The following is a 9,019-nucleotide window of genomic DNA, read 5'->3' as shown; positions in this document are numbered from 1 at the left end:
AAAAGGGGCCCATAAAAACGCTGTATGGAAAAGAATAACGGAGGCAGTCAACCCGAAGCAGCACTCCACTGTGACCCGTGTGTGCCTGTGCGCATTGTTGGACAGGTGTTGTGCCGTATTCAGCACCCCTGCCGTGAAATGCACCCCCTCGCATTATAGGTGATATTCTGGATCAGAAGGCTGTTGTTTCCACCTATAGGAGTAGCTTATATACGGGTAACCACATTAAAGCAAGCACTTTTGAACCTATTAATTGCAAGAAAAAATGGGATTATATTTAGGAAATGCTCAGTCAAATACATTCAACATGCTCAAAAGATCCATTTTATTCATTTTGTAATTATGGCTGCAGTATATTTCCACAGAACATGCAAAAAGTGTTGATTTGTGTTCGCTATTATGCAAGTTTGTGATTTTAAACTCTTAAAATAGTTTAAAGACTGTAAGTAACCAATGGTCTGACCGTTGTGGGTTAGCTGTATATAAACTACTCCTATAGGTCGAAACAACAGCCTTCTGATCCAGAATATCACCTATAATGCGAGGGGGTGCATTTCACGGCAGGGGTGCTGAATACGGCACAACACCTGCGCTCTTGCTCTGTAGCGGGGTTTGCCAGCGGGTTATTAGGTATACCGTTAGAGGATACCTTTGTCACCTAGAAGAACCATATCAAGATGTTAATCATCTGATACCTTGTTTCATTTAATGCAATTTATCTAGGGTAGCCACTAACCGAGGAGATGACTTTGGCTCTGCAGTGCGTCTTGCTGCAGCCACGCGCCAACCCATTCATTCATTAATTCAATGTCGGGGTCGCGGGGGGCTGGAGCCGAGCTGTTTTGAAATATAAAAGAATCGTGTTTCCCCCCCTGGCCACCTGACCGCCACGTTTAAAAGCGACAGCTTGGCATCACAAATCACCTGTACATTTATCGAGTGGTAGTTTTTGCTCTAACCACAATTTTTATTTTTTTGATTTGTTTTAAGAATCCGTTTTGATCTGTTCTTAATATGTGACTGCTTATGCTTAATGACAGCTGAGGTTTGTTAATTATTTTCAGCCAGATTTTGCTGTGCTGCACTGCAAATCCACAGGCTGAAATTTGCGTACACGATCTGTAGTGCAGTAGTGCAGTCTTTGCCCAGTCCTACGCCCAACATAATGTTTCCCATCACACCCAAATACATTGAACGTCTCATCACTGAAGTGAACTCTGGACCAGTTCTCCTCTGCCCACACAACATGCTCCTCAGCAAAGCAAGTCTAGCCTTTTCATTCTTTCTGCTGATGAGAGATTTGGTCACTGCAGAGTGGGCTTTCAGTCAGTCTCAAATGTCATAAACGGTGAGAAACCGTGTGCAGAGACAGATCCTTGTGCTGTTCAGGACTGAACTGGAGAGCAACTCCAGCTGCAGTGTTGAACTGATTCATTATTGAGAGTCTTCTCATAATCCTGTCCTCTCTTGCACTTGTTTTACGTGGACGACCAGCCTTTTTGAGGGACTTAAATAAATCTGTGTCCTTGTAAAGTTTCAATAATCTTGAAATCACAGAGTGTGAACACCCAACCTCTCTCTGATGGCTGAGAGGGTCATCCCTTTGGCCTTCATCTGGACCACCTGCTGTCTCAGGGTTTCAGTCTCCTTAGAGCAGCTCGCCATCTTACAAAGTAACCAGGAGAGCTGCCAGATAAATAGGGTGTGTCCAACAATGAAGTCAATTGTCACCAGGTGCCAGATTAACACCAATAACTGGGAGGGATCTGAAAATGTTTTCTTACTGCTTTTTTCGCAAAATAAAGTTTTTTGTTGAAGTGCCTTGATTATTCAAATAACATGCTAGTACTGCAGTGGTAGAGCCACAGCTGATATTCTATCAAATTCTGAACAATAAAAACATGATAACACAATGGGGCTGAAAACTGAAACGGCAGCCTGCTGCGATGTGCATTAAGCATAGCAGAAGAATATTACACTACTGATCCGGGGCTCGGTCTGATAGTATTGTTTTCTACTTGTTTCTGTCCCCGTCCCCCCACTAGTTCTTTGGAAAGTTACAGAGTTTGTGACTGAGCAGCCATATTGGCTCCTCAAGTTGACATCAGCAGGAGCAAACACAAACTTAGACATAAAATCCCTTTTATGTTGCCTGATAGAATCTACATTGTAAGAGATTATTTTTATATATTTATTTTTATATATTTATTTTTATCGCGATGTAAGATATTTTCCCTTAGCATTTTTAACTGTTCAGTTACATAGTTTTACCACTGAAACACTATTTTTAAAATGTGCCTAGTTCCTCAGCAGCAGAACATAATAACTTTATAATAAAATGTGGCGCATTGTGACTTCTAACCCATTTCAGGACACTTCATCTCACCTTGTTTTGTTGCCTATAGAGAGCCAAAGTCCTGGTGTCACCTCCAGGCTAGTTGCTGGTTTGTAGCTATCTCTTGTTTATTATTATCTTAACAAGTCTAATGTGTCTTTACTATCCACATTCTAAGTTAAACTAGTATCTACTACAGCTTTTGCCATTAAACGTTAGACAAATTAATATTTTAGCATACAAAAACTACAGCTAGGCCTACTATGAAGTTTTAACAGCATTGTATGCATGAATTACGTTTTTTTCTCCCTTATCGATGATATCCACCTGGAGTGTTTTTGTATTTCCATCTATTTTAGCTATAATCTCTGATGTGCTCTATCAGGACACCCGCACTTAGTATCCTTTGCCACTTTGAAAATTTGCTAAAAATTAACCTGTACCAATACAAAAACAAGATAAATGATGAACAACATAAATGGACAAAAATCAATAAGACACAGAATTGAGACCAAGCATTCAATCTCAATCTCAAATCCGATACTTAGTTGTATACAAACACATTACAGTTTGTACTTAAAGTGAAATTCCGGCCTAAAATCATCCCAGGGTCTTTTTCCGCAAATACACTCGTCAAATAAGCCATCGAGACAATTCTTTTTGTGTAACAACTATTAACGGAGAAATCTGGGAGAGTCGCTTCAGTGATTAATGTAATGTAATGTGGCATGAGTAGCAAGAGAAGAGTCCTTACACATAAAACGAAGGCCCAACAACGTAGTTAGAGAACCCAGAGTTTATTAAAAGAGTGTTTTGAAAGACTTACCAACTGGCCCCTGTACCAGCTCCTTTCATAGTAAAGTCCATTCAAGTCAATTACCAAAGTCAATCCAAAAGGAAGGAGCCCATTGATGCGTTGTTTTCTGTGTAAGGACTCTTCTAATGCTACAACAGAGGTTTGGTGTTATTTTGAGCAGTATTAGTGATTAAAAAAGACGTTTTAATGCCTTCACTGTACTGCCCCGAGCTAATAAGGGTTATTTGGCTGTTAGTGACTCTACCCGATATCTAATAGTTGTTAGATGAAAAATTGTCTCAATGGCTTATTTGATGAGTGTTTTTGCAGAAAAAGACCCTGGGATGATTTTACGCCGGAATTTCACTTTAATATGTATGAAGATGTTCTCAGGATTCCTGTCCTGTCAGGCCCTTCCGTCTTCCTTTTGTGTGAGTTTGTCTCCCTCAGTCTGTCTCTCCCTGCTTGTGTCTTTCCCTTTGTGTTTGTCTGTTGTTGCTGGTAGGCGTGGTCCAGCCCAGCTGTGGCTCATCCGCTCATCAGCACTGGAGGGATAAAAAGCCGGATGTGGCTCACATTCGGTGCCAGACCATTTTTGCAATTCGGTGGTATCGTGTCTTTCTTGGTTTGCTCCTATTTCCCTATGCTCGTGTTCTCTATCCATTTTGGGCTGTTCATGTTAATTGTTTCTTTTGTTTTAGTTTCCCGAGTTCCTGTTCGTCCACCACCCGTTCATATTTGTCTCCTGATCCCCGCGGTTGTCCTTCATTGTCTACACCTGGACCCCGGACCTGTTTTCCTCGTTCCCTGGACACTGATATTTGTATTACTATTAAATATTCGTTTAAATCCTACTCAGTGTCTTTTTGTCTCATCAAGAGGCCAGACTGCCCATTAGCAAAATGGTAACAGTGCAAAACCCAGATCAAATTTGGATGCTTTTTATTTTATGGAAATGGCAAATGGGTGGAGATATATATATATATATATATATATATATATATATATATATATAATAAAGAAATATAATAGATGTATATATAATAAAGAAACAATAAAAGACCGTCATGTGATGGGATCCCACCAGTCGCTACGCCAAATCTGGCCAGGGGTGTAAAGTTGGGGGTCAAGGCCCCTTTCCACCTTTCTACTCCTCTACATATGGCACCGTTGAAAGACATATAAACAATTCTCCTCTGTGGTAGGTCCTGCTTCAGTAGGTGTCTCCAGGACCATTTTTGGACAAGATGACACACACAGACTCAGTGAAAACAATACCTTCTGTGGCAGGACGGTCTCATCTTTGCCCCCCCCCCCCTTGCTCCATCCACATCTGTTGTGGATTGACGCACTGATTGATAGGCGCCTGCGAGTCCTTTCTCCTTTCCGGTTCTGCTCATCCTCAGTGGTGGCTGTGGCCCGGCGTGGCAGAGCTGGCGCAGGTGTTTGAGCCGTTGTGGCGTGTCGGAGTGTGGTGGACTCCGGTTTGGCGTGGCGGATCATCTTGGCGCACGTTTCCTCTCGTTGCACAACAGGTATGCGCACCGCTGTCCTCCTTCCCACTTATTGTGCCGCAGGGCGCATCGGTGAAACGGTTCTCCTTTTTGTTGCTGTAGTGTGGCAGGTTGCTGTCGCCGTGGGGGCCGCGTTGCTCCGCTGGAAGCCCTCCTGGGTGTGGTTGTGCGTCCTTGTGGTAAGTCGGCGTTGTCCGCCCTAATCTTTCCCTTCTAACCGCTGCTCGACCCCGCCTTATTGTTAACATTCTGTGCCACAGTTTGGATCAGGCAGAAGCCGTGTAATAATTCTGCTACCTGGCCTGCTGTGACGCTGCGCCCGTGAGGTCCATTTCAACATTCATTCATCGCCACGGCTCCCTGGACGACGCTGCTGTTTTTGTGAGCTTCCATTGTTTGGCTGCTGCTGCTGATTTTAGGCAGCTGTTTTGTTTTCATTTAAGAAAGAATAATTTGTTGTTTTCTTTTATTGGGGTTTTTCCGAATTGAGTTTGGGTCCAGCATCCCCCTCACAGAGCTTTCATCAGAGCCCTAGTGCTGGGCTCTCTGGGGGCTGCTGCATGGGTTATTGACTTGAGGAGAAGCTTGATTTATGAATATGTGTGTGTGTGTGTGTGTGTGTGTGTGTGTGTGTGTGTGTGTGTGTGTGTGTGTGTGTGTGTGTGTGTGTGTGTGTCCCAATCCCTGGTGGTGGGTTCTTCATTTCTCAGTTGCGTGGGTGTGCAGTATCATAGGTGATAGCCCAGCTCTGGCCATCCCCTTTTATTGGCCCAGTGATTATTGTGAGATGGCTTGGCAAATTTTGAACTTAAGGAACCCGTTGTACAATAAAAGTATTTCTATATTTTGAACACTGTCTCCTGCCCAGTGGTGATTTACGAACCTGTGTGATCTTAGTCTCCTAGCAAAACAGTAACTACTTCCTGTGGTGAAATTCCCCAGGTGGCATTGTTTGGCAACACTCACCACACTTCTACTTCTGGAAAAGAGCTGCAGACTATCTGGACCAAAATTGATATGATTGTTGGTACTATTTAATTAAAACCTTTACTACTTTTAGTATAGTTATGTTTACAATTGCAGACTTGATGGATTATTGTAAGAACCCTTTATTAATAACTTATAACAGCCACAACAGCAACACTTGCTATTGTTTTCACAAATACTTTATTACTGTGTTTAGGTACATATATCCAAATAAAGATTTTATAATCAAATGTAGACTGTCACTGAAGAGTAATATAGGCTGCTGACTAGTCCAGTATATGTGCAGTTAACTGTCAGCCTCTTCTGTTTCTCGCAGCAACTTAACAATTAGCAGGTATCCATGTAGGAAGCCTCGTAATGATCAGGCTACAATAACTATGGCTGACAGTGAGAGGTGGAAACATAATCCAAAACCACATAACAGGACATAAGAACAGTTTTTACTTGTACAACTTGTGCATGAAAGGTAAGACTTTATTAAAGGGAAAGTCAGAGTCAGGATAACTGAGAGACAAAGAAGGGTGGGGATTTAATTAATCTATAGAGCAGCCCCCACCCCTTCAGGAAGGGTCTCTTTTTGTTTGGATGGGGGTTTAGAGGGGATCCAATGCTCAATTGTGTACACATTTTTCCTGGGAATTGTTTTAATGAAGATAACAACCTATAGTGAATGGCATTCTATATAATCATCTACCAATACTGAGCCACATGTCATTTTTGTTGTCATGACATTGTGGTAAACATGCTCTTTAACTGGGTATCAGTGGCGATTGCTCAGCTTCCCCTAAAATGTCACCAAAAAAAAAAAGGTGAAATATGTACTGCTGTGTACATTCCGTTGACGAAATATGTGCTAGAAAGCCTTGATCTTTTGTACAGAATCAGCTACTTTTCACAGGTAACCAGTGCAACTTTCTTCTCATTCATCCCCACAGCGCTTATCACAGTCGGACGCTCAGCTTCTACTGACTTCAATGGGGAAGCGTAGAGCAGGTTGTTCCACTGCAGCCAAACTAGGCGCTCATTGGATAAATGCTGGGCTTTGTCCCGTCCATCGGACGCTCAGCATCTCTGGGGGTCTATGGGGCAGTGGGCTGGCCCGGACGCTTGGCTTCTGCATGATGATTAGATGAGCTGTCTGAGGCGGAATCCTTTTTTGATTGACAGTTAAATGAGCGAATCAGCGATCTTGCCCAACGAGCAGAGGTAGCTGCAGAGCTTCTCCCCCCATCACGATCACTAACACTCACAGCCGGTCACATTTCCCAGTAGCCTGGCGTAGCAGCTCCAGCTGCTAGCATTAGCAAGCTGCACATCATGGCAGATAATATGAATGTTGTTGACTGGATTTTGGCGAAGCCATTTGATAGTCTTCCTTATGAAGAGAAAATTAGAGTTAAACAGCAGGGCAGGTAAACTCCTAAGATTGATTTAGTGCAAAAGGTGGGGAAAAGTAAAAGGTCTTTTCAGGTGTCCCGGTATGGCGAGGTGAGCTGGCTGACAGGAAGCGCTGTCCCAAATAAAATGTACTGTTGACCAAACCTCTTGATGAAACCATCTCAGGGATGTGTTGTCTGGTACAAAGTGGCTTTTGGGGATCTATCTAACTTTGAGAGGGCATACAGAAGGCATGAAAAAAGCAATGAACATGTGAGTGCATGTGCAAGGTTAAGTTGCCTGGGCAGAGTCATGCTTGAACATGCAATAAATTAAGGTGCTCGCATTAAAGTAGCAAAACATAATGAAACAGTCAAAAAAAACAGGGCTTTCCTAAACAACATTATTGATGTGACTTCCTTGCTTAGCCCTCAGAGGCTGTCATTTAGGGGGCATTATGAGAGTGGTGAATCATCCAACAAGTGGAATTACAGGGAGTTTACAGAAACATTAGCAAAATATGACTTTGTCCTGGCCATACAATTCCAGTCATCAGCTATGTTTTCAGGGATGTCCCATTAAATCCAAAAATTACTTTATCACTGCTCTTTCAGCCACTGTTTCTGATGAGAAAGTGCGCATGCGCCGAAGTAGCATGCTGTCTGTTACTGCTCAAGCATTTGAGTTTGCTTTTTAAAACTTTCTTAACTTTATGTTAATTCAGTTTTTTCACCCTAACGTCTGTGAAGTTATTCCCTCTACAATGAGGTTACTTTCGATTGTTTTCTGTTTTTTTGTGCCGTTTTTATCAATGCTGCTTCCACCGGGACACGCTGTCTTTATTTACTCCGAAGAACAGCTGATCGCGCTAATGCTGGCAGGCATAGCAGCCAGACCGGCTGATATACCACCCGAACTACAGAGAAAAACACACTGGGGATGCAGAGGTGGGAAGCAATGTCATCATTTAAGCCGTGTCTCCCCTCTGTTGTGATGGGAAATGTACGGTCTCTCTCCAACATAATGGATGAACTGACGCCGCTAACGCAGAGCCACCCGAAGTACCATGAGTGCAGTCCGATGTGTTTCACGGAGACATGGGGGATGGCTTCCACACCATTCAGGCTGACCAGGATTGCACAGAGAGCGGTAAGCGGAAAGGCGGGGAGCTTGCCTTTCAGATGGTGTAATCGTGGTCATATCACCATTGAACAACAGCTCTGTAGCCCGGATGTTGAACTGCTGGCTGTTGGACTCTGTCCATACCATCTGCCTAGAAAGATCCTGCATGTCATCATCGTTGTTCTGTACAGCCCTCCCTCTACATCTGTCTGCAGCATCATACACACCACCATCTCTAGACTCCAGACTCAACACCCCAGTGCCCTCATCATCATGTCGGGAGACTTTAACCACGTCACCTTGAATAGAGTTCTGCCGACCTTCCAACAGTACGTGAACTGTCCTACCAGAGAGGAGAGGACTCTGGATCTGATGTATGCTAATATTAAGGATACATACATCTCCTCCTCTCTCCCCCCTCTGGGCAGGTCAGATCATAACCTGGTTCCCCTCAAACCCTGCTATGTGCCTCTGGTGAAGAAGGCTACAACCACAAGGACTGTGAGGAGGTGGTCTGAGGAGGCTTATGAGACACTGCAGGGCTGCTTTGAAGTGACTGACCGGGCTGCACCTTGTGAGCTGCATGGGGAGAACATCGATGGGCTCACGTGAGTGCATCACGGACTACATACATTTTTGTGTGGTCTGCAGTGTCCCAGCTTGGACTGTAACTTGTTACGCTCATAACAAACCCTGGATCACCAAGGACATTAAGGCCATCCTATATGACAAGAAAATAACATTCCGAGATGTCAGCCGTGATGAGGTGAGGAGAGTGCAGGGGGTACTCAAACTTAAAATTGGGGAGGCTAAAGACAATTATAGGAGAGAGCTGGAGAATAAACTCCAGCGAAACAACGTGAGGGATGTGTGGAGTGGCATGAGAAC

Source organism: Echiichthys vipera (genome assembly GCF_963691815.1).
Source record: "Echiichthys vipera genome assembly, chromosome: X".
NCBI lineage: Eukaryota > Metazoa > Chordata > Actinopteri > Perciformes > Trachinidae > Echiichthys > Echiichthys vipera.
This window is presented reverse-complemented; position numbering follows the sequence as displayed.